This window comes from Henckelia pumila, chromosome 4 (assembly GCF_033568475.1).
Source record: "Henckelia pumila isolate YLH828 chromosome 4, ASM3356847v2, whole genome shotgun sequence".
NCBI classification, from domain to species: Eukaryota; Viridiplantae; Streptophyta; class Magnoliopsida; order Lamiales; family Gesneriaceae; genus Henckelia; species Henckelia pumila.
In genome coordinates this window covers 212720840-212728548 of record NC_133123.1, presented here as the reverse complement: position 1 = coordinate 212728548, position 7709 = coordinate 212720840, and the positions used below count along the sequence as shown (strand labels likewise).

General features: G+C 37.9%; 1 non-coding gene across 1 annotated transcript; it reads right to left on the bottom strand.

The window, feature by feature from the left end:
* Nucleotides 1-6615: 6615 nt before the first annotated feature.
* LOC140870120 (small nucleolar RNA R71) lies at nucleotides 6616-6722 on the bottom strand. The gene has a single exon (XR_012147098.1). It is a non-coding gene; the product is annotated as a small nucleolar RNA R71 (small nucleolar RNA).
* Nucleotides 6723-7709: the final 987 nt, after the last annotated feature.

Here is a 7709-nt window from a genome sequence, read left to right as displayed (position 1 = left end):
TAATGGCAGAGCTCGACATATTCCCTGCCCAGAAACATGACCACCATCTCCCAAACACACTCCAAACTGCACCGCTTCATCTACCTCCATACCTAATTGACGATTAATTCCCGAGATATGAAGTTGTGGCTAGCCCCACTGTCAACCATGGCTATAATGTCTTGCCTGCCTAATCGGGATCGTAACTTCATAGTTTGGGGCTGATTTAGGCCCCCGACAAAATAGAGGGGAAGCTCAAAAGTGTTGTAATCTGGACATTCTTCACCCACCTTCTCCTCCTGGATCTTCTCAACGGTAACACAATCTGTATTATCATTGCCCTCCGGTTCTTGTAACGCCCCAAAATTATCTTAATGGACTTTATTTGAAATAATCAGAGAATTTAGAAGTCGAGGGCCGATTTGATTATGATCAGGGACTAAAATGCAATTTTTGGAATTTTCAGGGACTAAAACGCAATAAATGGATTTATTAGATATTTCAGCATGTTTTTGACTCATTCTTCACTTCTTCCCCTTCCTCCATCTTGCCTCCCACCATGGAAATCGCCCATTTCATTTCCCAAGCTTTGGGATTTCCATTTTTTATCGATCCGTCCGATAGAATTGATTTCTGACTGGATATCTACGATCACAGCAACGAGTGCTCCGTTTGGAAGTAAGTATATCTTAATTCTGAGAATTTTGAATTTTTGAACGTTGTTAGAATTGATTTATATTCGGAGAGGTTGATTATGAGATATCTGTGATAGTATATCTAAGACGGTTCGAAGATCTAACGACGATCGTAATTGATATGAATTTTCTAGTTATTTTCGAAAATTGGAGTTTTAAGATGTGTTGGGATTGGATTGGAAATGATATGAATTGATTGAATTGAGTTTATTGAAATGATATATTGCTGTCTGCATTTCCGGTTTGATCAGTTTATAGCGGTTATGCCGTCAGTTTGAGTTTTGGATATCGTTTCGATGTTTTGATCGTATCGAGTTTGATTGAGCTTTTGATGTCAATATTGATCCTTCTGACTTCTTCTGATAGATTGAATTGAAGTCAGCGGAGTTGTGAGATAACAGCTTTGGTCAGTTTGGAAGATTGAAGTCGGTACAGTATCAATTTTCTTTTTATCGATTGAAGAAGTTGATTGAGTTTTGAATGAGTTTGATTGGATATTGACTATTATCCTTGCTATTTGATTTCAGATTGAAGTACCTTCGAAGCGAATAAGGTAAAAGATGACTTAGACTTGAATGGAATGATTAACTCGAATTAGACTGGATTCGAGTGTTCCAAAGAAATCACATACTTGCATGATTGAATGCTTATTGGAAATCATGATTGAATGCTTAGTTGAAATCATGATTGAATGCTTATTTGAATTGGTTATTGAATTTATGATTGAATGCATGAGATGACATATGCATTCATATTGAGCCGAATGATTATTCGTTTTGAATTAGACGATCTGGTGATTATAGTTGAGTGGCCTTGTAGGCGAATTACTATATGTGCGGAAATAACTCTCTATAATGCTCCGGAGTCTAGAGGATTAAAATATGCCTCGTCCACCTCGAGAGGGTAGTCGGTGTGATTGTTGGATATTTTAACCTCGGAATCCCAAACCGAAGAAAGAAAAAAAGAAGAATTCCATTTGATTATCTGAGTTTGATAATCCAGAAGTTTTACAGACATGCATATCATTTTAATTCAGTACTTGAATGAATTACTTGAATTATATCTGAAGTTGATATACGAGGTGAATTGATGCATATCATGTTTGATATGTTTATTTTGAAATAGCATGTTGTCTCTTTTACTGGGAATATCAATTCTCATCGGATTATCCGGCTGTTGTCTTGTTTTTGTATGTGTACTTGGCAACAGGTGGGGTAGGACCGAGTCAGAGATGACAAGGATAGATTGAGATCAAAGATTAGAAGTGAGACTTTGGTTTAGAACGGAAGAGCATGTCAATCTAGTCTTTTGTTTTAGGTTGTATTTGTGTCGAATCTAGAACCGATTCATGTTCTCTTCGACGAAGAAATGTATAACTCTAGAACTATCATGTATGTTGAATGATGTTTAAGCATGGTTGCATGTTGTTGTTTATGAATTATGATCATCTAGATTGAGTTGAATTGATGATTGGAATAGAAGTGCATGTTCTGAATTTTCAGATTTTTTGGGCAGACCATGCGCTCGATCGCACGAGTTCGTGGGATCGAGCGCGGCCCCTTTTTATTTGAGGCAGTAGACTCAGCATTTTGGTGAGCTTGATCCTGGATTTTTGTAGAATCGAGCGCGGCTCATATTATTTTCTCGGCAGAGAGTTTCAAAATATGGTGCGCTCGATCCTGGACTTTTATAGGATCGAGCGCAGCACTGTTCATCAGAAAAATAATTTTTTTTTTTGTTATTTATTTAATGTCTTATCTTTTGGCCTTTGATTGATTATCGATAGGACTAACTCTTGATTAGATGATTAGAATAGGGGTCTCACATTAAGTGGTATCAGAGAGATAAGTTTCTGGACTTTATTTCTAGAAGTGAGCGGGGTAGATCGAGTTCGCTTGAATTTAATTTCTCGCATGTGATTGATTAATTCTATGATTGAAGAATATGCGAGCATGCTTTATGATTGAGAATTATTTGAATTACTTGTATATGTGATTTAAATTTTAAAGCATGAATTAATTGAGATACGAACTGTTTCCGGTTACTGGTTGCATTTAATACTCTTGAGATCGAATGAGTATGTCGAGCTAAGGTTGTTGGACACCGGATAGATGTATTTGAGATGTTGTGTCCTAATCCTCTTGAATAAAATTTTCTACTCGGCAAGTTTTGAACAGGATTCAACTAGTAGTGAACCCGATTGTACAGGATTGTTCTGTGACTGAACTGATGGATGTCACACCGAACTGATGGGAGCATTACTGATGAGATTTCAGTCTTTTAACCCTTCAACTCTGAGGAGTTCTGAGAATGATTTTGGGTGTGAAAGCTGATTAGAAGAGATCGATCAGTTGTTTGATTCTCTAGACTTCACCGACGAATGACGGATTCAGTTATTTGGTTACCAACTGCAAGACATTGCGAAAAGTTGGCGGATATCAAAGAAGAAATCCTTAGAGAAACAAGGTTTGGTCGTTTCGTAGAGTTTGTTAAATTCGAGTTTATGCAACAGACTTTAGTACTTGCTCTAATCAAGGATTCACAGACTCTAACTGCTCATGATGATGACGAAGTAGGGCAACCGAAGTTGATTTCATAGAGTTGCCAGATTCAGATCCGAGACGATAGACGAATGGATTTCCTCTGGTAAGAATTCCTGAATTAAGAATTCCTTTCTTATTGTTTGTTGATTACCGTTTGTTACAGAAAGGTGCGGAGGAATGTTTGAGGTATGCAGATGATGTCTTCAATCAGCCGTGTTGATTGATTCAACAGAGTTGTTGAGTTTGCTGATGTTGTTCTAGTTGAGATTCCAGATTTACCTCCGAGTTGAGAGGATGAGTTCAGCATTAATTTTAGATCAGACATCATCGACTGATAATCTGAAGGGAAGAGGTTTCAGAGATCAAATTCGGAATGAGGTACGAACGATTTGAATTTTAATCGTACAGATTGAAATGGGAATTGCATCTGCAATGTTTATGAGTCCTTTGAACCGAATCTTTCACAGATTTATAGATGAGTTCTTGAGTATCCTTATCGATGAATCTCTTATCCTTCAAAGAGCCGTATTGATCTTTCAGATTCTTTAAGAATTGTTCGCAGATTTGCATGCCGATCAATTATGTTATTCTTCTGACGTCTGAATCTTGTTGAGACCGAGTTGTCTTTTCCTCGATCTTTTTCTAAGAAGATGAAATTTTATTGAATACCTCAAGACTAGAGCTGTTATGAATTGATCTGGATTGACGTCCTTATCTGAAATTTGAAGATTCTTGGATTTAGCAAATTCTATCGCGAATCCTTTGAGAATTCTTATTGTTGGGAAGACGTTTACTCAACAGATTATGTTCTTCTGTTTAGATTTTATCTTTGAGACCAGTTCTTATTGAATTGAAGGAGAGATTGATCAGTACCTCAATATTATTGATTCTTCGGTATTGATGACCTTTCGGTGCTTTGCACTCCTTCTTATTGAGAGTTGAGACTTATTCTTGTTCAGAAGAACTCCTTGTTATCCTGAGCATCGAAGAAGTTGAAGACGCTCGAGATGCAATGTTAGTTTTCGATTTGAGTCTCGCAGAGATCTTCTTGCTTGGAAGATCTAGCATCTTTTTATTTGCTTGGAAGATTTCAGTAATCTGTTCTGATCTTGGAAGATAGAAGTTTTGATTTTCGTAGTTCGAACTGATTTTGAGTTGGGAAAGAGAGTTATAGAGGACGATTAATCTGAATGTAAATTCTATTGTTATCCAGAGAACTGATTGTAACAGCTAAGATTTTAAGTTGAATGATCTGATCTTATTTTATCTACTTCAGTTGTCCTCTTTGACAGATGATTGATGCACTTCTGATAGATTCTGGAATAGATGGAACGTTTATGATAGGAGTCGTTTTTATGTGTTTTTATTGCTTGTTTTGTGTTTGTTTTGCTTTCGTTTCGTTTACATTTTGTCTGTTCTTTTCCATTCTTGTTCTTTATATTGTTTTATTATGTTCGTATTCACTCCTCTGGTTTATCTATTTTTATGGCAGGAAATCACCAAGAAATTCCGGTACTTGGTGGGAAGGTGATGCACAGTAGAGGCCATGCAGATAGAACAAGAAGAAAGGCAAAATTCTGGAAACGAAGAAGGGCGCGCGGGCGGCCACTATCTACCGCGCGGGCGCATACACGGTTGAGAAAAACAGTAGCGCAAGGAATTTCGAGGCGCCCGAGCGGCCATATTCTACCGCTCGGGCGCGGTCACGTATTTTTGAGACAGTAGCGCAAGGAATTTCGAGGCGCCCGAGCGGCCAATTTCTACCGCTCAGGCATGTCGCGCAGTTTTTATTTTCTTTTTATTATTATTTCGAGAGTTTATTTCGGAGAGGATTCTGGGAAACTATAAATACAATTATTTCTTTAGTTTTTGAGGGTAACACGGGACACATATCAGGAGACTACCGGCGGCTGAACGCTTGAGATTTCTCTTCTCCGTTGGGAGTTTTTCCTCTTCTTCTTCTTCTTAATTTTTATGTTGAACATCTTGGAGATTGAATTTTTGTAATGAATTATAGTAGCTAAACTATTATTTTGTTGGAATCGAGGGGATCCTAATCCCGAAACACTGTAGTGTGATTGAATCACCAGACGTATTGGGAATTGATTTATGTTTATAATTGATTTTATCATGTTTTTCTTTCTATGTTGATGATTAGCTACCCTTAACATAGATTAGTAAATTATGACTTGCTGTCGAGAGATAGGTTTATAATTAGGACGAATGATATAATCCATGGACTTAAAATATGCATAGAGATATGGTATTTAGTACATGTTGATAGCCATAGACCACCAGGTTGAAAGTTGTAGAATTCATAGAACGCAAAGCAATCAGTCGTGATAAATAATTAGAGAGATTTAATTATTTCACTGATTTGATTAGTTTGGCATCACCTCGAGAGAGAGTGTCAATGTTATAGGAACTTCTGTTAAATTTATAAAAATAAATTAAGTTTCAATCGTCCAGTTCAATTAGGGAAAAGGTGAACCAAAATTCCAACAAAATCATTTTGAATTGTTATTCTTCACTCTGAGATTTGTTGGCTTGGTTGTGAAATTTAAGTTAATTTATGAGTTTTAATTTTAGATGTTAGTTAATTCACAAATCACTTTTTCGATACTTTGTGTAGTTAAAAATTGAAAAGACAAATTATTTTCGTTAGTCCCTGAGGACGATACTCGTACTCAGTACATTCTATTACAACTTGAATCGTGCACTTGCGATTTATTCGAGCTTAATTGATAGATATATTTACGTTGATTTTTCGTGGTAGTATTTGCTCGATCAAGTTTTTGGCGCCGTTGCCGAGGAACTAAATAGATTTTAATTTGTTTGATTTGATTTTTCTCTATTACAATTTTAATCATTCTTTTCCATCTGTGGACTGCAGGATTCTCTTGCAGTACATGCAACACTCACCTGAAGGACTATTGCCTTTTGATCCAGAAATCGACAGAACCTTTCACAGAAGAAGAAGGCAACAGCAGCAAGAAATGGAAGGAGAACACGAACAAGAACCACCAGTTTACAGATCCATGATGGATCTTGCCTTACCAAATATTGAAGGTGCTCGACCAAGCATTATCCGGCCAACTGTAGCAGCGAATCACTTTGAGATAAAGTCGACGATTCTTCAAATGGTTCAGAACACGCTTCAATTTGGTGGAAGTGTCATTGATGAACCCTATGTGCATCTCACAAATTTTTTAGAAATTTGTGATACATTCAAGATACAGGGAGTTTCAGATGACGCTATTCGTTTGCGTTTATTCCCTTTTTCACTACGAGACAAGGCGAAAGCATGGCTAACGAATTTACCTGCAGGTTCCATCATAACTTGGGATGATCTGGCTAAAGCTTTCCTCACCATATACTTCCCACCATCGAAGTCAATGAAGCTGAGAGCGGACATCACAACTTTTTCCCAAGGTGAACAGGAAACATTTTATGAAGCATGGGAACGCTACAAGGATCTACTGAGGAGATGTCCACACCACCAATTACCAGACGGTCTTGTGGTACAAAATTTTTACTATGGACTTTCTCATTCAAATCGTACCATGTTAGATGCAGCTGTAGGTGGGAATCTACTGCGAAAGTCGTCGGAGGATGGTTATGAATTAATCGAGGAAATGGCAACCAGTAGCTATCATCCTCAATCTGAAAGGAGTGGGGCCCGAAAATCAACAGGAATTCATCAAGTTGAAGCATTCACATCTGTGGCTGCTCAACTTGAAGTCATGAACAAAAGGATCGAGGAACTGAGTGTAGGACATTCGGCAATGCGAGTGCAAGAAGTATGGTGTGAAAAATGCGGTGCAGAGCATTTCACGAAAGACTGTCAAACATTCTCTCAACCAGAGGGAGTTATGGCAAGCCACATGGGAAATCAGAATCACCCCAGGAATGACCCATTTTCGAATTCATACAATCCAGGGTGGAGACAACATCTGAATTTTTCATGGGGTGGACAGAATAATAAGCCGTATGGAAATCAGAATTACAGCAGGCATCCTCAAGAGGAGAAATCAAGCTTGGAGCAGATGATGCAGAAATTTATATCATCTACTGAAACCCGTATGCAGAATCAAGATGCATCGATCAAAAATCTGGAGAATCAAATAGGTCAATTGGCCAAATCAATTTCCAGCAGAGATCAGGGTACTTTGCCGAGCGACACTGAGAAGAATCCGAAGGAACAGGTGAAAGCAATTGAATTAAGGAGTGGAAAGACGGTCGAGCCTGAACAAAAAAGCGAGAAAGAGCCCGAAACGGGTACATCAAAAAAAAACTTCAAATAAGTCATCTATCTCAACACCCCCACCCACTTCACAATCAAAAATTGTTGTGCCACCACCTTTTCCTGCAGCTCTTAAGAAGGCCAAGCTAGACTCTCAGTTTGGTAAATTTTTAGAAGTGTTCAAGAAATTGAACATCAATATACCCTTCGCCGATGCACTGATGCAAATGCCAAGCTATGCGAAATTCT